This window comes from Zeugodacus cucurbitae, chromosome 4 (assembly GCF_028554725.1).
Source record: "Zeugodacus cucurbitae isolate PBARC_wt_2022May chromosome 4, idZeuCucr1.2, whole genome shotgun sequence".
Lineage (NCBI taxonomy): Eukaryota > Metazoa > Arthropoda > Insecta > Diptera > Tephritidae > Zeugodacus > Zeugodacus cucurbitae.
The window spans coordinates 53,286,051-53,310,296 of record NC_071669.1 but is presented as its reverse complement, the minus strand read 5'-3'; the positions used below and the strand labels follow the sequence as shown (position 1 = coordinate 53,310,296).

Genomic DNA, 24,246 nt, shown 5'->3' with positions numbered 1-24,246 from the left:
CTCCAGAAATGTTATTTTCGACAAGCTTCCCATACAGTTCTAGATTTTTTACTTTTTTTTCTATGCAGTAAAGCATATTTTTCCTACAGGGTCTCCTGAGCATAGTTATATACTTCTACAAATGCTTGTAAGTTCAAAAGTCTCGACTTCTACCGACAAAACTGTCAATTACACACGCACACACACATACACATGCATGCATATTTGCACTTTGCAATTGCCATGACGTTCACCTGTCGCAACTACAGTTGATAGTCTTATACTTTCAAAATATTTCTTTCACTTCTATTTAAATACAAACATACATACATGCATACTTATGTAGATGTGAGTGTGTGTATTTGCATTTTGCAAGCAATTGTCGAGAGAATCGTGTCGATTTTTACTCAGCTCAGCGCCACTTAACGCATCTACAAGTGGCAGTTGGCGCTTCAATAACAACTTACCTTGGCACTTCTTAGCAAAATGCGCTCCACCACCAATGGCAGCCCTATCATTTAACACCTTTCACATTTGCTGCTCTGCCATCAGCGCCTTATGTCACATTCACTTCTTAGTGCCTTCTTGTTGTTTTTTCTTGATTTTTTTTTTGCTATTTGATGGCGCCAATAGAATTTGCATGTGTTCACAGGCGCATATGTTCAAATGTACATACATACAAATATGTATATTTGTTGTGGATATGTATGTATGTACTTCTGTAGCGTTGTGCCTGATTGTTGCGTCTGATTGTTGCGTCTGATTATTGTCACATTGTCATTATTTGCTTTGGCTGGAAATTGCAAATTTTCGTTTAGTTTTATTTCTATTGTTTTTGCTGTTGTTGACATAACGCAAGGCAAACAAACTTTGTGGATTTTTATTGTAAATTTCCTTGTTGTTGTTTTTTTGTTTTCGTTGTTGTTGATTTTTTATTTTGTTTCGCAAGCAAATATGCCACATTTGAAATTGTTATGAAAAAATTTGCTGTCATCATGAGCACGATATCTGCGCTTAGAATCGCAATTTCCTCTTTCTACCATCATCCATTTGCGTACATCGACAATTTCAATCAAATTATTATGAAAAGCATTTATGGTTGTACAAATATTATTTAGGTATACATACATACATACATACATATAATTTTTTAAACATAGTAAGTACCAGACAGGTTGAAAAGTTGGTATAACCAGGAATCCACGTGGGTTAGTTACCGCATCCTGTGCAAGGATTGGTCATGTTTCCAGGGTACGCGACATGGACGCAAGAGTCAAGGAATTAAGTAAAGCCCTGTAACTACATACCCAGTAACATTATTATACCCCATTACCTCCTTCATTTAATTCCGGAGCTCAATCAACAGTCATCCAAGTGGACTGCATGAGATGAATCAAATCCAGAAGTTGGTTATGTTAGGTTAGGTCAAGGGGTATATCTCCACGAATGCAGAAAAACTGACTTAGACAGCTTCGACTATCCTTTATGACACTCAAATACTTCTAACAAAACGATTGGACTTCATAGCAAAGTGCTCAAGTCGGCTCCAGTCGATTCCAATAAATTCGCAGGGTTTACCGAAGAGGTGCCTACCGAGATGTTTTAACCTTAGTCTGACAAATGCTGGACATTGAAGAAGAAAATACTTGAATGGTTCCCCTTCGCCCTCCTCCAAGCAACTTAAACAACATGCGCCTAGCTTTATACCTAATCTCACCGCATGTGTACAATGTCCAGTATATTGATTATGGCGAGATGATCCTTCCTAAAAGACAGCAGCTAGAAGAACCGTCTTCAGTCTACAGCGAGACGGAAAGACCTCGCAACTGCACAGATGCTAGTTGTTGTCCAGCATTGGGAGAGCTCACGGGAAATCAGTGTATACAGCGCTCAAGCGCTAGCCATCCGCTTCCACTCCAAAGTCAATGTTGCTAGGATAGCCTGTCTTGCAAGTAGGTCCGCTTTCATATCTCCAGCGATTCCATGGTGCCCACACATGTCGTCTTGCAAAGTAGTTCGAAGCTACGGAAAAAGATAGTGTCTACTAGCTAAAAATTGGAGAGACGCAGCAGAAATCGGACAAAGTTATGCCGTCTATATTTCGGACAATATAATAGTGTGATGGGAAATCTTACATAAAGAATCGCATTTAAAGAAGAAACACAAGGTTGTTTCATCGAGGTTTCACAAATTAATGTAAATGTTAGCAAAATTGCATGAATTTAATTCCAATTGCTTCGTTATTCATATTAATATCCTCACCTGGTCCCAGTGAATCACCTGAAGCCATAGTCAGACCTAAAAAATACATGCTGGAAAGAAATTAAACACCAGTGAGGTGAAATCGCCGAGTTTTTGAAACAATATATAGCCTACTGTTAAAATGATACCGAAAATTGGAAGATCACTTTAAAAATACAATAAAACATTGCATAAAAAAATGTCGACTTGATGTCTTGGTTGTTAATATTTTAAGAATGTTGGCCTAGAACCCAAAAATGCTGACGGAAATAGCAGAGACAAGTCCCCTTTGCAACATTTTTGAATCAGTTCTGAGATAGTCACAAACTGTGTACTGCAGAGTCTCTCTACATCTTTTACCTCAGCCTTTAATCAATCACATAGCTGTGGGCTAATATATGTATATAACTAATTTCCCTTCTTTATCCCAAAATTTTTTATTGTCCTTCCAGCTCATCAGCCCATCGATTTTTTTATAAATCCAATCTATTTTATTTTAATATAATTTAAAGATTAATAATTATTATTTTTCATTATTCTTCCAAATTATAAATGTGTGTATAAAGTTCCTCGTGTAAAAAAATACTCATTCCAAACCCATTTGGTATGCAAATCAAATATTTAGCCTTAAATTTCATTGACCCCTCTGACTCACACGCACACTTCCTGACATAGCGATGTACCTATCTACATACATATGTAAATTACAAATTATTATATCCTGCCGAAATTCAAATATTTCATAAATTAAAATGTTCACGTTTCACGCGAGGAATTTTTGTTTTCAATGCAAAAACTCCAAAAATAAACTGGGCAACATGAAAAAATTGTTTGTTTGAATGCGAAATAAAAGTGGCAGCAAATAAAACAGCTTAAGGCACACGAAAATAATATACGATTATAAGCACACAGAGTTAATATATGTATATGCATATGTATGGGTATGTATGTATGTGGCTCTGTGATGAGCTTGTATCGCTTCAAAGTTCTAAAGCTCATAAAAGGAAGTAAACATACACTTTTGTTGACATGCGTGATTACACACTACATAGGCATATTTATATGTATAAACACAGGCATTTGCTTAAGCATATATGTATGTATGTATGTGCTTAAGTATTCCTGCATGAGTTGTATGTGCTTGTGTGTGTGAGCTTGTCAAGCTATGTTGAGAGCTTTAGCGCATTATAAAGGGTGTTCTCCTTATTTAGTATACACTTACAATATGCTGACTAGACGATAACTAGAAGGCTTTCCTTTTATGATTTAAAAAATACTAGAAAAGTGAACAAGGTCCAGCACTCTCGAAGATATAATATGCCTAGGTCATAATCAGTGAGAGCTTTCTCAACAAAATTTGTTTGATATTCTTCACTTTATTTGATAGACTAATCTTTAACAAAGATAACTAAATTTGGCGCCTATATAATGTCTGACACATGACAGCTCTCACCTAAAGGTGGTTGAATTCGGTAGAAGTCTTTTCCGGAAACCATACACCAAATTTTGTTATCCCTTCTGGTAGGATACTTATATTGTACTAATGGCTCGTTTTGTGGTATAACTTAAATTAAGCCGGATTACTTTCTTAAACCTCGTCACGTTTTCATACGAAAAACTGATTAAATCGATCCGTACATTCCGCTTTTGCTTTTTATTCAATGGTTTATAAAAAGTGTTATAGTGATCGGATTTCCATCTAGACGGTTCTGGTGAATCGCCTGCTTCAAGCGGTCCAGTTGGTCGGAGTAGATGATAGAATTAAGCGTCTGGCCATATGGGAGCAGCTCAGAGTGGATGATTCCCTTCCAATCCCACCAAACATACAGCAAAACCTTCTTGGCCGTCAATCCCGAATTGGCCACTGTTTGGGACGATTCACCGGTCTTCGACCACGTCCGTTTTTGCTTGATATTGTCGTATGTGATCCATTTTTCGTCGCCAGTCACCATCCGCTTCAAAAATGGGTCGAGTTCGTTCCGTTTCAGCAGCATATCGCAGACATTGATTCGGTCCAGAGGTTTAAAAAAAAAAAGAAATTAAAATAGCTCGAATTTCGGCGTTACGGAACTATATGTTTACACGTCTATAACTGTTGAACGCAAAACTAATAATGCATAACGTCGTTTTGTAGGTTATGTCAAGGCCTTTCAAAGATGTATATTATTGTCAGATAGAAGCTCTGTAGTGCTTTATACATAAGCCGCGAAATTCAAAAGACAAAAAGGCGGAAGGGAGACAATTCAAATCGTTCCGCACTTAGCTTTCCCGTACTTGTTAAATATAGATCGTTATGTTAACCAGTAGCGATCCAATATTTTCTGAGAGAGGAACGGAAATCGCCAAATTACTCATATAATATCGTAAACAACAACAAAGCTAAAATCGGACTGTTTAAGAGACTGTTCCATGTACATGTCATGATCTTGTATATTTGCGAAAATATATTTTCAACTGGTCACCGCAAAATTCATACAAATAGGTAATAGACTACATACATCCTAAGGAAAATATTTTCATAACTGTTCTTAGTACAACTTAGAATTCTCATTAGGCCACATTCAATACAATATTGTTTTGAATTCAATTGACTTATTTGAAATAATTATTTATAACTCTTTCATAAATACCCAAAATAGGTACTCTTCTATAATACCGAATATAATTGTTTTGGATCGGTTTCAAAAAAGATTTTCAGTATATTCAAATAAGACCATATAAAAGAATAAATAACCTTAGTATAATACTAAAATAGTTTCTTATAAATTTTGTATGAAATCGGTCCCAACATCTCCCGGTCCGCTAATATTGGAGATAAAGGTGTTTATGGCTCATTCTTCATTGTTAGTTTGAGCAGACTTCTCTGCAATTTTAAGACTTCTTATGACAATTCATTCCAGCAGTGACTCCAAAAAACTTGATACTTCCTTATTATCTTACTGAAATCTTTAAAAGAGTCCATTGGTTGAACCACCCTGTACCCACATAAACATCAATACACATGTTATCAAGAATTCATGACTCGCTGCAAATCCCAACCTATCGCTCCCGAAAAGAAAGCAAAGCAGCTGCCAACAACAACTGCGCATGTCAGCGGATTTGCTGAATGGCACAAAATAATAAAAATATTAAAAGAAATACCAAAAACAAGCGAAAAATGCAAAAAAATGCAAAAAAAATAGGAAAACAACAAACATGCTTCTACACCACAAAAATCCTCACGAAATGGCGGCATAAATTAACGGCAAAGGCAAAACGGGTGAAGAAGATTAGCATAGTGCGGAATTAAAATACACAAGAGGAGGCACGTAGTAGTTTACTGGTGTGTTTGTGCCACCGTTGTTGCAACGATAACTTTGCCAACCACATTCCGTCCACAGTAAACGCAAAAAGAGTGTGGACGGACAAAAAGAGAGGCGCGCTGGACGACTTCAAAGCATTCTAATCGCTGTAATGTAGCGGGTTTCGCTGGCGGCTTGAATATGTAACTAACTAACTACCAGCCGGCAAGCACAACAACTGCCACTTATTTAATTCACTGCAATGGTATGGAAAGCAGAAAAAACAATAAAATATACTCAAAACAATATTTACCAACTCTCAAGTAGAATTTATTCAAAAATGCCAAGCCAAAAATTGAGATCTAAGCAAAAGTGCTGGAGGAATGGAAGGAGCAGAGAAATGAGAGTAACAAAAAAAGGAGAAAAAACAACTAAAACAACAACATAAGGAATAAAATAACAAAAACAAAAAGGAAAACAACAACAAAAACAAAAAAAAGAAGGAAACTACAAAAAATAAAAAACAACAACAAATACAAAATAACAACAAAAACAATAACAACCGTATCCATGTTGCCACTTTAAACACAAAATCAACAGCAATAACAACCAGCACAACAAACAACAACAACAACACATTAGATGCCTACAATAACCGAGCAACTTGAGCCACTAAAAACTGTGAACAACAGCCACAAGCAATTGAATTCGAAAAAAGGAGCGAGAAAATATTGAAAATTGAAACCAAAATAAATAAACAGAATTCGAACAGCTCAGCACACAAATCGACGACCAGCCAACCGCCAACCAGACCAGGCCGCTGTTGTGCCGGGCTACCCACATGCCAAGCGAGCTCAACGCTGTTTGAGTGTTGGCTGTGATGTGCTGTGGTGGACTGGTGTGTGGTGTGCCGTGCCATGCGACGTGTCTGCAAAGTCCAGTCACCGACGACGACCCGTTTGACTACTGCTGCTCCGGCTCGATCTGCCTGCCTATCTGCTTGACAGCCTAACAAGCGTGGAAGTTGTTGTTGTTACTATTGTTGTTGGTGTGTGTATGAGCATACTACTCCTTGGCAGACCTGTCCGCGACTGTCCACCGCAGTGGCTTAACAACGACATGCGTTATGGTAGACACACATACATACTTTAATGTATGTATATGTGTGAGCGCATAACAAGGCTGCATACAAGTCGGTGCTGGAAAGGTATGCATTCACTCCACTCAACTCAACTCAACTCAACTCAGCGGAGCAAAAGCAACTTCAATGGAGCAGTAAAATACCTACTATGATGGTCATGCTGATTGCATGGACTGCCGTCTGTTGGTGCATACAATGAGTAGAAAACAATAATAGCAGCAACAACACTGCCAATAATGTTTAACAACTTCACTCATGACTGCAATGCGAGGCAGTGAAGTGTGTTCTTATGCTTTTATGTAACATAAATCCACATATGCTTTTATATACGTGCATTAACACGTACATACAGCTGTGGACAAAATAATAGGGTCACCTAAACTGATTTTGCAAATGTCAATAAAAAAACACAATTATTAAAACTAATTAATTCAGATATAATATTGCATATTACTCCTCTTGGCAAATTCAAAATTAATATAAAAGGAAATAAAAAAATTCAATTTAATTTATAAAATTAAATTTATAAAAATTAAAATATTGGCTATCCTCAGCACATCATTGGATAGGGCAAAAGCCAAAAACAGATATATTTGGAAAATATGTTTTAAAATTAATGTTTTGTAGAATTTCCTTCATTAGCTGTTACCGCCAAGAAGATTTTAAGCTTCGATTCCACTAAATCGTGGCAATTTTTATGCGGAATTGCGTACCATACAGACTCATTCCGCACTCAATAATCCCCTATCAGAATTTTATTCAATTTATTAAAAAAGTGATCTCATTATTTTGTCCATAACTGTACGTATACTAGCAGATAGTACTAAAATTACGATATATATGCAGCCTTAACTAACTAGTTGCAATCGTGCGTTACTTAGCAGTCTTCAAACCAGTTGCAAATAGATTTAATTATAATCAACTTTTAAATATAAAATACTGACCAAAAGAAACTTCGCACATAAATCCTGTTAACATTCGTGTGGTAACTGACCTTAGCTGCATATAAATGTGGGTCAGTTCCGGTTACATAAACATAAAAGTCGAAATAATGAAGAAGTTGCTAGTTTTTGGATGGCCTTAAAACACAATAAAGTCTCCCAAATGTTGAAATCTCTTCCAACAACAACAATTAACTAGCTCTAAGTATGGCAGAAGCATAAGATCTAAGACTGATTTTTATTGAAATGAGTGTGGTATAGCAATAACTTGTATCTATAACACTGTAATCATACTAAATCCCACGTGTATACCATCATTTTACAAAGGATCTAAATTGGATGTAACGTTTTTATCTGAAATCTGCTGCATCTTTTTAACATTTTTTGAAGGTTGAATAGGAAGCTCTATTACTTGTAGCCACTAGACAACCAAAGCTATATATATTTCACTGGCAACATGGGATTTCTTTTTGAACTTTTTTGGTGTTAAATGAAATCTGAAATTTAAAAAAGAAAATACCACGTACCAGTCAAGCATTTAAGACCGACAGTCCATGTCTTCCATTAATACATTTGCAAACTGATTACTGATTACACTGTCCTGAAATGACTTCACATATGCGGTAAACTGTTTATGAGACCAACTCAGTTAAGATTAGTTCCGGATTCACAGTATTTTTCCTGTGCTAATATATACTTATTTGAACATCGGTATTAAAAAATGCTATAAGGTAACCTCCCCAATATACTGCTGGGTAGAAGAAATGTGCATTATATTCACTTTGGTGAGTAGCTTTCAAGAAGACAAGAGTGCTGGCAACAACCGCCCTGTTATAAGATTGTGTCTATCGGAACTTCGTTAATATCTAAGCACTGATTAATTAGTATACTATTGGAAGTGCATCAGAAATATGGCAACAATTTCTCTCGCAAACTAATATATGTACTACATGTAGGTTTGAAAGCATATTACGCCCTTGTTATAAATTGCTGGAGATAAATACTGATATAAACCGAAACGGATTTTCGAGAATTTTCTTGTAATAAAAAGAAGGCATAAGAAGTTAAATAATACAAGTTAGATTTAAATCTTTTAGCATTAGATACTTTTTTATGCTTGAAACAAAATTCGCAAAACACTTTAATCTGTAGAATACGCTATTGAGATAAAATGATTTGTAAATTATTTTATTTAATAAAACCAAGGCCTTTTATGTTTATTGTCATGTCCGGCAACTCGTCCAATTTATATTTTTTCAGGAAATACTATTATGGCCTTTAAATCTCTTTACATGTTTTTCTAATACGTAATGTATAGGTTGTAAGGCTGTTTCCCAAAGGGAAAACACACGTAGACTTTAAAATATAGTCCTTTGTGAAGCCTGGAACCCCCTTTGATTAACAAACGCCCTGAACCTGCTACAAATCTGCCTCTATATTCGCTATTTCGCGAGCCTGTTCTAAAAAGTGAGATCCAAGAAATATCTTTCTTGATCTCCCAAAGGCGGGACATTCCAGAAGAAAGTGATGAGACGATTTCATCTCATCCTCCTCCATGCAGCTTCTGCAGCTAGCGTTCGGTAACATTTTTAACCTTACAGCGTGGATCCCAATGGGGCAATGGCCAGTAAGAACCCCTACGACTAAGGAGAGGTGAGGTTTGCTTAGGGCGAAAAGTTCAGTAGACCTACCGCGGTTAACCTTAGGCCAGAAGGATCTTGCGACTAAGCATGTGTTGGTAACTGACCAGCGCCTACCCAGCTCCGCCGAAGCTCCTAATAGTGAGTCCGTCGTCCCTGACCTTGCAAGCTCATCAGCCTGACAATTCCCTGCGATTCCGCAGTGGGCAGGAACCCAGACTAGTCTAATTGAAAAGTATAACGATGCCACCGATAGTGAGGATAGGCATTCCTTAACCAACCCTGAGCGCATGTTCAATAAACTCAGAGCTAGTATCGCCGCTCTACTATCCGAGTGGATCACCACCTATGTCCAATGAAAAGCAGAACCGCATGAGGAAGCAACATCAGCATAAATTTGCCAACCATAATTTAAAATCAAACTTAATAAAGAAGTAAAAGTGTTAACTGTGAAAAAAAGTACGTAATGTATACTCTAAAAACATAATATAAACGTATTCAGTAGTTTTGAGGTTAAGTTTGAACAATGAATGAAGTTTTATATATGTACATATATGTATGTATTTGATTGACAAATTTCAAACTAGATATCTTCTTTCCTTCACTTTGAACAATCACATCTGTAAGGCCATTCTTCGCTTTCAAAAATGTATGTAAGTCCTCGGGGTTTAGTACGACTTTTTTTTAATAAAAATTGGTTATCTTTTAAGAAGCTGGTGAGAAAATGCGTGAACCTTTATCTCAATGCATTTATTTATAAGCAACTTTCGAAATTTTCACTCCACGAAAAGTAGTATTCAGCATAAATACGAGAAGCTCTCATTAGATGTAGATAAGACCTAATATTGGATTACTGTACAGAAAAAAGTCTTAAGTTTCATGTATTTATTTATGTAATTGTTTTCATGGGACCACACATTCAAACCAAAGTTGAAAGTCAGAGTTCACTTTTCATTAAAATTTTCATGAGCCCATAAAATTTGAATTAAATGCCCAGCTTTTTTATCAAGATCAAGTGAAATACTTTAGGAAGAGGGCAAATGTTGTTGATGATTCAACAGATATACGCATACATACATACTCTTTTATATATGTTTATGTATACTCGTTTATTAATATGTATGTATATATGTACAATATGTGTGTTTTGGAGCCGCTTCAAGCACGAGTATGTAGGTATGTTGTGGCTATTTATCATTAAAGCTCTACACACACAGTTGGCTGACTCTATATAAGATTGTGTGTGCTTTCAAGACGTTCAATGACCCCACCAAAAAAAAAAATAATAAAAAAAAAAAACAAAAACAAAGGCAACTAAAATAATCTCAACATAAATTGCCCTACCTCAAACCACAGTGCGCACACGCATTGACTATATGTATGTAGTGTATATGTTTATATATTTATATGTATATACATATGTATGTATATTTTTATAAATTTGGACAGTAAAAATATTAAAAGAGATGTAAAAAGTTGAAATTAAAATAATTATAACTAAAATTACTTGTCTATATACAGACATACATTTATATGTAGTACATATGTTTATATGTATTCATTTATATATATGTATATACGTGTAGGAGATCACATATTACCTATGCAAAAGGCATATTTTTATACTCTCGCAACATGTTGCACAGAGTATTATAGTTTTGTTCACATAACGGTTGTTTGTGTCACCAAGAAATACAAGAGTTAGATATAGGGTCATATATGTATATATAAATGATCAGGATAACGAGTGAAGTTGAAATCCAGATGTCTGTCCGTCCATCTGTCCGTTCAAGCGATAACTTTAGTAAAAATTGAGATATCTTAATGAAACTTGGAACACATATTCCTTGGCAGCCTGAGGAGGTTGCTTTCGAAGATGGGCAAAATCGGACCACTGCCACGCCCACAAAATGGCGAAAAGCAAAAACCTATACAGTGTCATAACTAAGCCATAGATAAAGTTGTAAAAGTAAAATTTGGAACAAAGGATCACACCAGGAAGGGGCATATTTGGATGTAATTTTTTTTTTTTTTTTTAAGTGAGGGTGACCCCGCCCCCAAATAGGTTTTTTGTATATATCTTGCAATGGGCGTGGCGTCGCCTACTTATGGGTCAAAAACCATATCTCAGGAACTACTAGACAGATTTCAATGAAATTCGGTATATAATATTTTCTTGACACCCTGATGACACGTGTGAAAAATGGACGAAATTGGTTCACAACCACGACAACTTCTCATATAACTCATTTTTGAATTTCATCTTATTCCTTCACTTTATAATATATACATTAGGAACAAATGAAGATAGCGAAATAAAACTTTACACAAATGCTGTATTTGAGCTGTGACATCACTTGTGGAAAATTGTCAAAATCGGACCAATACTTTTCAAGGCCCTTGATATCGAACATGAAGAACTCAGTGCCTAAAATATTTTCACCGAAAATATACTTAGGTAAATCCCTCAGATATTTTAATGTAATTCATTCCCTCTGAATTTTTTTCTTATAATAGTTCGTCTCTGTACCAAAAATGGTTAAAATCGGGACATAACTTCCTCCAGATCCCATATACCTAATTATAAGTAATATAAAATTAAGTGAGCGTATAGCCTTCGATATATTGTATCTTGGTGTTGAAAACGAGTAAAATCGGTTTAGGAGTTACCTCAGTCTCCATATACTATTTATGATGATTTTCGTTATTCTATTAAACTTTATGCCGAATTTATGGGTCGAATTGTATATTATCTTTATAGAATTACATCAATAAACTGCGAGTGTTTAAAATGTTCGGTTGCACCCGAACTTTGTCTTTGCTTACTTGTTATTTGTATGTATGTATATATTCATTTCCATTACTAACAAGCTGATATTCGAAAAACACTTTCATCTTTATCAGCATTTCCTATATGCAAACACACACATACATATACTTGAATTTAGATAAATACATACATTTGTGCTTCTATATGCATGTTTATAGTTCATTACAGCGCCACACACATTTTTTTGCTCTAATTTCAAACGCTTCAATTGCCGCATAACCAGCTTTGACAAGTTATCAGTAACGAGAAATATGTCTATGTATGTATATATGTATGTGTGTGTGTGGGTATTAAACATAACACAGTTATTTGATAACTTTAGCGGCAACGAGTGGGTTTTTGAGCGGTATTTTTTGGTATACCCCAATGCAACAATCATAAATTATACAACAAACATGTTGACAAATAAACAAAAAAAAACACCAAAAATAAAATGAAACACGCAAATCAATAACAACAACAACAAGAATAATAGCAACAACCAGAGCGTGTATAAATAATATTTATTAAAACTATTTGAGCAAATAAACGCTTATCAGTTGAGCATTGGGACTAAAAATAAATGCCACAGTTGATTAATAAACACACAAGTACGCAAGTCAACGTACAGACACACACACACACACACACGCTATTGATGAAGCGCTGTGTTGCGGCAGCAGTTGCAGTAAGCAAAACAGAAGCGAAATGCAAGCGCAGACAGCGAAGTGCAAACAACATTGAATGTAAACAAAGTCAACAAAATTGTAAGTAAACTGTGTATAGAAAAAAAATATACAAAAACAAAAATAAACAAACAACAAAAAACAACAACAAAGTGACGAGCATTAACTAAAGCGCAATGGCGTAAAAGCAGAAGAAACAATATTAAAAGTGAAAAAAAATAAATAAAAATCTCAACAACAACAAAAAAGTCGCGACTGCTATCAGCAAATGCGCCATTTGGTCGCGCTTATCTCTGCTGGAAGTAGAAGAAGCAGCAGCAGCAGAAGTCGCCAAGGCAACAGTGCAGCGCCACTATTGGAGCATGTAAATAGCGTAGAAGAAGTCACTTTGCCGTGCAGCAGCTTGCAGCTGGTCATCCATCTTGCTGCTCTCCAACTGAATACAGACACTCATACATACAAATATACATATATACATAGTAACATATTTCGCTATCCATTTAAGCGTCCAGACATTTCCCGGCACTGACATTCAACCGCTCGGCGGCGGCGGCCCACAAGTAATAATCCCCGTGGAAAGCATTCAAGCCATTCAATTTGCAGCCGGTAATCAATCATCAAAGAAATTTATGAACACAAGCAAATATCCTGGAGGATAAGCAAAAGAAGTGACTCATAGAAAAAAATGTTAGACAGGGAGGTACAGAAAATATAGCAGTTTTAATAAAACACTAATAAATGAATGAGCAGCAGAAATGACTGACTGGTTTTTACCTTCAAAGTATTATAAACGCATATTTCTCCGATGCAAATACTACAACCATAAATATAGAGAACGGTATTAATCTCTTGTTAGAGAGCAACAAAGAAAACAATACTCACGAATAGTAATGCTACTTGGAAAACAAAATTCTGAAAATGACAAGAAAATACTACAATTAAACTCTGTCAAAACACTAACAACAGACAAAACATATTTATCAAGTCGACATAATGTCAGTGTATCCAAGTACCTTCATTTTACTCGCTGTCACTCGCTTAAAAGGGTCCTACCTACAAAATGATCTTCTCCACTGATAACTGCACATCCTACAATCATCGTACATTATTTAACATAGGTCTCCTACAATAAAAGTTCTTCGTAAACCCATGCAACTATAGTAAATCGATCACTTACATCGATCAAAAGCCTAGTACACATAACAAATGTGCTAAGTCTCGAAGAAATAGTTAAGATAATTCTCACTTGATTGATTAAGATGATGCAGTTGTTCTTCCAAACAACTTTAACATAGATGTGAGTCGTAAGTTTTTAACACTACAGCGAGGAAGTCAATTGAATAACGAATTGTTAAGGGGTTAAGTTCACGTGAAGGCACTCCATTCTGGTATCGCAAAGGCCCATAACTGGTCTATGCTAGGCCTGCAGGCCTACCAGACCAACCTAATCTATGAATTTTTCAAACCTAATTTAACCTATGAATTTTTCAATACATTTCATCAGATGATGCTTTCGGTTGAGTTGGTGGACTGGAATCGTAGTCACTGCAAGTCCCTCTCGCGTAAAATGTCAAAACTTTGACAAAAATTAGTATTTTTTTTTGTTCTTGAGTTGATTTTACAGATTGGACATCGTACTACGCAAGACATATATCAAGTATTCAATAAAAATATGGCTACATAACTCGATTTGCATAAGACGTGGCAGAGTGATCTTGAGTCCAATGATGCAAATTCTGATAGTTAACCCACCAGAACGCGCTAAACTCATGCAAGGTGCCAGTCATCCAACAATAAGTATCTTTCCTTGCAAAGTCATCAGTTGTAGAATTTTAATTCCGCTGGGACCAGGCACCTTTAGCAGACTTATCAGTAGCTTTCAGATCCGCTAATATATTCATGTATTATCTCTAGCTCGATTTCTTGCTTGATTGGTTTTTTTCATGCAACGTTCATGTAAATATGTTTTGATCTTGCTGCGCCGCGTTCTCACCGCGCTGCGTTCTCACCGCGCTGACTTCTAATGATCATAGCATTCATAATTATTGAGATATTGTTTTCGGAGACATCTCACAGTACTCGTCAGAATATAGAATTTGAAATTAAGCAAAAAAAAAATCAATTTTTTGAAAATTTCTGGGTGGCGTAAGCCCCTTATAGTATTCAATATGCAACCCGATAATTTTTGTGTGGAATTACCCACCGGCATGGACGTCAAATAAACAACAACCATTAAGTGTATCAATTTGTGTAATGTATACTCATAATGTAGTTGCATTAAAGAACTAAGTGCTGATAAGAACGACAGCAAATTAAATATGGAAAAGTAAAAAAAAGTTGTAAATAATTATGTAATAGAAAACACTGATTTATATGCATATTCCCTTTTATTAGGCGAATAAAGTACAGAAATCTAATAAAGTTATGTATATGTATGTATGTATGTCTACGTAACTTAACTCTAAAACTCCACATGCAATACAATTTCACTAAATCGCTGACCCCAAGAAGCTTACATTACCATTTGTCAGTTCATGAGAATGAAGACAATCAAAACACAGCGCTAAGAACCTGTTTAAATTAATACAAACAAAAAATAAATTATAAAATACTCAGTCAACTATCTGTGCTCAAAGCGTGTAAGGGCTCAAACTCAAGACGAGAAGTCACTCTGGTGAAAAATAAATAATAATTTGAGGAAAGTGTATTAATGTGGAGTGAAAATAAAAAATTTCGAATTCACTCAAGTCAAGCAATACACTCAACAAAATATTTGCCGGTTAATCAACCGTATGCACTTAATTCTAAAGTACTCAAGACTTCAACACAGCTCTTTTTACAAAATACACGCACTTAACTCAAACTCCAGTCATTATTCTACTCTCAATCACGTAGCAAGCAACTAACATCTTTTCTCATGAGCTCATCGCGGACTCATTGTATCACTCATTTGCTCGCTCACTCACTCACTCACTCATTGGTGTCAACAACCAGTCTGTGAGCGTTGTCTGGCCAAGTAGTGAGCACATTTGCCACCATTACCATTGCCCAGCGCTGGAATTGTACGCCACTTGAAATCAGTTTGACTTCAACGCGCTCAAACGATTGTAGTGATTCGAGATTACTTCGATATAAAATTTTATGTATTTCCAGCAAATGAATTAAAAATTCCAAGAATTAACGATTTTCGGTTTCAAAATTAAAATAGATATAAAGTGTTACAACAACAACAATAAAAAACAAACTCAAACTCAGCGTAAACGCAACGACACAGCATCTCTCCGGCCAAAAAGAGTCCTTTGCTGAGCGCCAGATATCCTTATTGGAGAGCGCCTTATAGCTGAATACCGTTATATGTGATTGTGAGCCACTAAGCTAGTGAACTGTTGAGTAAAAGCGTTTGTGTGGGCGTTAATAGCAATAACAACAACATTGTGCTTCGCATCCTTGTATGAAGCTCTCATAGAACTGAGTCCTTAAGTGCATAACGGTAATTGTGTGGCAAGTGCGCGCGCATAGTACTCAAAAATAAACCTTCGCAGCAGAGTGCAGTGCAAGATTCATTCGCTGACAAAAATCCCAAAAGTGTTTACCAGAAAACACAATAACAAAAACAACAAAATAAACGCGTTTAATTTCGTGAGTGTATTCGGCGTATTTGCAAATTCACCACAAAAATTTACATTTGTTCATCGACATTTATTCAACAAATAGTAGGACTTGAGTCAGTCAGCATCGCCAGCGGCATCCTTCAGCCACAGAGCGTAAAAGCAGCAGCAAGAACAACAAAGTAATTGCTTGCGTGTTGCGCAGTTTTCTTTCCGTTGCCACTTATTTATCGCATCCGCACACACACACACATCCATCGTAGCAGGTAAGCTAAAAAAAATCAGCAAAAATCCGCTGTGATTATAAGTGCTGGAAAGACACACACACTTACCCAAACACATCCACTTCACTATGAATGAGTCAATAAAAATGTCTGTATGTATGTTTGTATCTGAAAAGGTAAAAATGCTTATCTGCATATTTCCATATGCTTAATAAAATATAAACGTACATATGCGTAGGTGTCAAATCGATTTTTCTCTTCAGCACCCTGCTATCCTTTCACGTAGAAAAATACAAAAATATCGAAATAGTTTGGTGTGCGAGAATCTTTGCGGTTTGCAACCAACAGTGAACAGAATAAATTTCATGAAATTTTGTGACAAAGCGTCAGAAGAGTTAGGAACAAACTTTTCTATCACTGCATAATGCCTTTCTGAAGCTGAACGTAGTATAAACAAGTATTTGAATTCACCGAAAACTAAAAATATAGTTTGTCGCTAGAATTAGTTTTATACATCCAAAATGAATAATGATGATCCATTGCCAACTGATGAATCTATTTTTGATAACGTAAGAAGCTTGAATTTCAGTTAGTCAATACAATGCTCTTGAACCGCATAAACAATATAGTTTCGAGTAGCAGCATAAACTTTATTTTACCTCATAAGCTATTTTCTTCATAATTGTTTTAGTGCAGTTTGCATTATCATACCGCAACCTATGTGAACCTTTCCTAATTCTTGTTCCTCTTTTTCAATCAGTTTCTTCGCCGTACAAATCAAGGTACAAAAACTTTGATATACAGTTGAACTTCCCTAAGTCGAATTACCACAAAAAAACTTCGAGGTATAGAGAGTTCGAGTTATGGAAGGTAATTTGCATGACATTTGACTTCTATTGGTAATTCAAGAGTTCGAGTTGTGTGCAACTTCGAGTTATGAACTGTATTTCCAATGAATTTAGTAGTTGTTCCCCAAGACTTTGGTTTAAAATATAAAATAATTATATTTGTTCAATCTTCGCTGCTTATTCAAAAAATGCTTGAACTTGGAGGTTAGACTATTTATTTTTGAACTGTAAACTCTACAAAATTTTCGGCACATGCGAAAAAATTTGTTATGTAATACGAGTAGACATGCAAGCTCATTATGTATTGTATAAGTTGTCTTCGATTTCATCGAACTTAGCGAGTGACGAATCGTAAAACGACTAACGTAAAATTGGTTGATTGGCACCAACATATGTATGTGTACATTTGGAAGAACTTATACCTGCTTTATTGAGTAATCCGCGTACAATCTTGTATTGAATTGAACTGTATAATTTTGTTGTTGCTTTCATATTTGAAAAAATACTTATTGGTTGAATAGTTTTGGTCTTCCAAACATTAGTTTTTGTATCACTAAATCTTTGAGTAAAGGTATTGACACTTGACATCCTTGATTTCTAATATAATTTATTCTTACTAACTGGTATGATCCGGAAATTTGTTTAAACTCAGACTATATCGCTAGCTGTGTCTTCCAAAACCAACAAAATGATTATACAACAATAGCGCATTGGAGAGTTTAGATCGTGTCATCAAAAATTTACATATAATATTTATGAATCCTTCGTAATCCGTCAAAATTTCAAATTAGCCATTGAACCCTCTGTTACACCTAATAAAGTAATGAAGTTCCAAGGTTGTTCCATATTTATTTTCTCACATTGGAAATCCAGTATTGTCGAAACATTTCTCAAACTCAATTTTTGGGATAGCCTTTGATTCTTTCAGCGTGTTCTCGTTTGTTTGTAGTGCAGAGCTGTCGTATTAAGGCTCTTTTCATTTTTGGAAATCGGAAAAAATCACACAGAGTCATATCTGGCGATTTTGTCAAGAATTCACGAACACGCAATGACAAATTTACTAAAATAGAATAATAATTATATATTTATATATCAAATTAATGTGCCGCCGATTAAGACCTAGTAATAGTTATTGCAAAAATCTACAGCATCTCTATCAATTATGTCCAGGAACTTAACTTCATTATCATCGGTTCAAATAGTTCAACGATCATATGGACAAAAGTAATTGCATTTACATACGGGAGTTTGATAAAAATAGTGGAGCTTCATGGAAAGGAGTGCAAACACTTTCAGATATGTAAGCTGCATGAAAGCAATGCTTTTGTGTGTAAGAATGTGCGAGATTGATTGCAAAAATGAACGGCATTCAGTGTTGTTGCCACTATAAATGGTTTCAATTGCATTCAAAGGAAGTGATAACACGTACAAGTGATAATGTAACATACATATGTATGTGTATATATGTATATAAAATAGCAATAGCATAGCATTCTATAGATAAATTCAGAAAACTATATAAATACAGTTTAATGCATTATAAACTTATGCTACATACTTTCAGTAATAACTATGTATGTCTGTATGTATCTGCGTCATGCATAAAAATAATTCTCATATTGCAGCATTTAAAGATAGTCGTTAATTTCCGTGATATGCTGTCATTATGTGTGAATTGTAATAATAACCGAATGACAGTGTGATTATATACTCACACACATATTTACATGCATATATGCCACTTATATACATACATATAGAAAAAAATTCCAGTGCATTGGTATATTTATAATGAACATACAATGCAACATAAGAGCCATAATAAACTGTAGAAATATCCTGGAAACAATGCAATTTGACAAGCGACAATAAAAGCCAATAATGCGCTTACACACGCTCCCACAACAGCGAGCGAGTGTATTAGCACTTACATGTATACATATATCCATGAATATGTGTATATGGGAGTATGTTTGTAGTCCACATAAAAGCTGAAAATTGTGGGCGAGCATTCGGTGATACTGTTGACACCGGCAATGACACTGCCAATCAAATGTGAAAACGAATTTACTATTGCTAAGTAGACGCACACACACACACTCATACATACCTATGTCGTATCCGTAGAGATAATCACATTGATAATGCACGCATATATATGTATATGTATGTGCGTATGTATGTATTTGAGTACACTACCGAGTGCATTTAATTCACAATCAGCAATCAGAATGCTCTGTGTGTATGTGTGCGTTTATAGACCACCATTGTAAAGTCAATGCTGATTGACAGTAATGTTTAATGCTTCTACACATACATACTCACAAATCTATATATTGGATTGTGTTAATTAAGTTCATGTGCACTGTTTAATAGAAAATATGACAGCTTTTGCATGTACGGTGGTGTACATAATCTGGATAAGTGGATAAATTTGATATTGAAGTAGCATTTAGAAAGGAGAAAGTATTCATTTGGCATTAAGGATTAGTTTCCATAGAACAGGAATATACTCTGCGGAGAGAAAATTATTTTGAAATATATTTGGATATTGCTTTTGAGATCCAATATTAACAGCGTATATTAGTTTGCTATCAAATAATTTCAGTAGAGCTGATGAATACATAGTAGGCAAAGCCTGTAGCTTTACCTTTTGAACCAACCGCGAAAAGTTAACTGAATTTACGCTTTTTGTTTCACTTGAAACTTTTGAAGTTTCCCACAAAATGAGTCATCCATCCCATGTGATGGGCTGTTTTTTAGTAATTTTGTAGAATTTTTTTCTACGACCAGTAAATAAATAAAACCTTCGGTATCATTTATTAAAATATATTTCTAAAATATAAATTTCTACAAAAAAAAATTTGGTTGGCATTAAATTAAATTAAAAATATTATCTGTTTTTTTTTTTAAGTTTTTTGCTTTAAAAAAATCGTAGTTTTTAGTATTTGTAAATAATAAAAGAGCTTTCTATGTTTTTACATGTGCTTAATGAACCCTACAAATTTCAAGTCATTTGGTCAAGCCGTTTTTGAGATACGATGGAGAAATGTTTGAAAAACACGATTTTGAGAAAAACGCTTTGCATTCAAAGTCCCCAGCTGTCAATTGAACGCTTCAGGCAGCTCCGTCTTCTAACTACTGTGTCTTTGAAATTACTTCGAATTTCTGAAAATCACCTTACTACCGTATTCTAGAGATGTTAAGTAGGCAATTTATGATTAAAACAAAAAAAATTTGAGCCCATCACAGGGGATGACCCCCTTAAAATTGGTTTAAATTTTCAATATTATTTTTTAACAACTTTATATTATTAATGGCTTAACTGTCAAGATAAATAAAAAAGATCCCGTATACTCCTTGTAATGTCTCTACAATTTTGCTTCCGCCGTTTTTTTGTAAATTTAAGTTTTTTTGTATGAAAACGGTTACAACTGTCGATGAGCTTCAGCCACACTTTTCTTGGAATTAAAAAAGAAAAGCAAAATTTCCCGCAAATGTCGAGAATTCGGCTCAAAAAGTGACATTTTCAGTTGAGAATAAATTTGGGAGGCAAATAGATCTCTACAAATATTTTGTTGGGTTAATGTTGACACAAATGTCCAAGATCGATATAAAACGATTTAATCGATTTAATCGACCAGTGCTTGACCCTAGAGACATTCATTGGAAAACGGCGGAAGCAAAGTTGTAGACCAATATTTTACATGATCTCAACAACAAACTGAAGCTGAAACTCAATAATAATGTACTTCACTTTTTCTATTAGAAATTTCCTCCCAGCTACTCATGCTCTAATTCTTCAAAGTCTACAAAACTGAAGTTGATCAGATTATAAGGTTCTTGATAGAATTTGCCGGGCAAAACTTACTGCCTTGAGAGAATTGGACCTTTCGGAATGTTTTATGTCACGATGGGAATGAGCCAGCCATGATTCTTTTGAATGTCTTTAGAAATTACTAAAAAAATAAAAAAATACAGAACTGAGGGCCAAAAGAAACTTCAAACATGAGATCCCACTGAAATTCCATAGAATATTAATAACAAATACAGTTTTAGCATACCGAGGAACGAAGTAAGGGTCAACATTACTCGAAAGATCATTAAAACATTGCAGAAATGTAATATAGATTAGATTGTATAGGGACCAAGACTTACTAATTGATTTTATGAGATGCTATTCTGTATTATTATTAATACTTAGAATGGGATATTTAGCAAATCCTTTTTTAAAACAAAATCTTCCATTTACTTTCATTTTTTCTCGATTACTCTTTCCGGTTCGTAAAATTGAGATTATGGAAAACCTTGTGTAAATTTGCGGTAAGAACATTAACTTTAGGGGAAACTTGTTATAAGTCTTATACGAGTATAATATATCCCATCACAAAGTTTTTTTTTTTTTCAATAAAATTACCTTTTAGGCAGTAGTCTGCTTTAGAAGCCGAAAAAAATCGTTTTTTTAACAATTTTTTTGTTTAGGGAAGGAAATGATTGCGGTAAACGGAATTTTAAGACGATAGTATAACAATATTTATTATTAAAAAATACTGAAATTTTTTCAAAGTTGTAAGTATTTTTCTGAAGCGCCTGGAGTCTGCACTTGTAAATCGGTGCCGGTGATGGAGGTCGTTGGATGCATCTGAAACAGTTGAACCAAATTTTTTTTTTTAATTTTTATAAGTTTCTTTTCTTTATGAACTAAAGTTAAGAAGTTATAAAATTCCAAATTTTTTCGAACTTTGAAAAATAATTCACTTTTTTAAGAAAAATAATTGACTTTAAGTTGCAAAACAAGTAGTTTAAATAATGCTTTTGTCCAACTTTTTTAGTTCAAATAGAAGATAATTTAATACTGTAGCTAGATCACTTTGGGTTTTTTCGATCGGACATATATTTTTTTTTGCTATCGCCGGCACCATTTTCTAACACTTGTGAAAATGAAAACTCGAGAAAACGCGCTTTAAAGTTCTGCTGAGTATTCGTACCTGCTCGTCGCTCGGCCACTAAAACTGCTCTAGCTTCGAAAATATGTCGAATTGGCCTCTGGAATTTTAAAGACATATTCTTAGATAGTTTTGGAAGAGATTTAAAGCAAAACAAAAAAATCGATTTTTTGAATACTCGGGCAAAACAAATAGTACATTAGACACTCAGTCCAGCATTACTGTCTAATCTTAATGCAAGGTGTACTAGATATCACAATATTGGCTCCTCTAACTATACTAACATTTAATTTAATTGAGTCTCAATGAAGCGAAAACATAGATATTTCTAAAATCTAAATCATTTTGTCCAAGAACAGGTTATAGATCTTTGAACTCTCGGAGAATACGGGTAAAATGTGTATTAATTTTTGCTTTTCCTATATCTTACTTAGAATCTATTGCCAAGGGTTATTTTGGAGACTGGATCCTTTTAAAACTTTGTTTAGAAACATCAGAAGAGAGTGGTCTAAACTATCTCCTTTGTAGCTTATTATTACCTTAATTGACATAAATAACTGTCTTAAAGGGTTGAAAGTACAAAGGGGGACTCATATGAACCTAAACTTATTTAAAATATGGAACTATGAAGCAATACCCACAACTGTGGCAAATAAATCGTATGAACTAAATTGAAAGTTTGCTCTTATTATAGATCGTATTAAAGGTCATCTTTCCTCATTGTACAAAGGTCTCTACTTCTCAACTGACTTATGAAATGCGAAAAAGCGTAACAGCGTAAGTATTTATGGCAGTTAGACGCCTAGAGGTAGAGTTCAGATGACATAAAATTCATATCCGCATATAAATTAGCGCCTTTGGCAACATGAGTGAAGTTACAAGCATCAATTTACACAACATAAATATGTTTTTATTGCATAATATAATCATTAGCTTAATTATTTTACGCAAATTAAACGCTTGTTAAATATAATTTAAATGAAAAACAAACAAAAAATCAAATTATGTCGCTTAACACAACTGGCAGCTAAACAATTATGTAAGCAAGTTGAAAATGTCACTCAAATGCAAGCGTGTGCTTATGTAATGACTGATGCGTTCACAACAACAACAATAACAACACGACAAATAATTTTCCTTTCAGCAATTTCAACACACACACTGTCATGTTTTGGGCGCTTAACGGTTATTATTGTAGTTAATTACCATTATTCATGGATATTGTTTGTTGCATAAACAAAAAGCGCTTAAATAAATATATTTTTATTATTATAGCAAAGCATTAAGGCATTATGGCATTATGTTTTATTAATAATATTTATTTTGTGCTTTGTGATGACTAAGTGATTCTAAGCTGATTGCATAAGAAGAAATATTGTACTTAGGTGTGTGTGCGTGTGTGTTTGGAGTTGCCACATGCACGTAAAAAAAAAGTAATAAAATATGAAATAAATGCCTGAATATGAGTGTGTCACTCACTTTAAAAGCTTGTCCACCTCAATTTTACTCGCTGACATTTTCAAAAGCAATTTATGCGCTCATAAATCATAAATTATAAATGCTTTGCACCGAGCACCGACCATTTCTTTGCTACATTTTCATACGGTCTTTGAGTTGCCTACACGCTTTGGCTTTCTTTCATTTCTTAACAGTCATTTAAATGAAAAAAAGAAGAAAAGTAGAGAAAGAAACACAAAAACAACAAAGCACTTAAGTGGATTTAACGTTAATCGTTGTCATTTCTTTGTTATTTTATCACCTTTTTTATTAGTTAATTCGAGTTGTGTTTATGTAAATTATGAATGAATATAGAAATTGAAAACGCATGTTGAGCAAGATTTGCATGCATAAGAGTGGACCGTAGACACCTACTTGTATAAATGCATATGCATATTTTTATAT

The 24,246-nt window shown here is 34.6% G+C and overlaps 1 protein-coding gene across 3 annotated transcripts in view; it reads left to right on the top strand.

The window, feature by feature from the left end:
• Positions 1–24,246, top strand: part of LOC105211059 (merozoite surface protein 2) — a 196,169-nt gene that overhangs the window by 69,063 nt on the left and 102,860 nt on the right. For 2 of the 3 annotated variants that reach the window (XM_054229602.1, XM_011182327.3), the window contains exon 1: positions 15,754–16,592. The exons of the other annotated variant lie outside the window; for it this stretch is intronic. The gene's annotated coding sequence lies outside the window, so the exon portion shown is untranslated. Of the gene's footprint in view, positions 1–15,753; positions 16,593–24,246 lie in introns of those variants that run through there. 3 annotated transcript variants of the gene reach the window in all.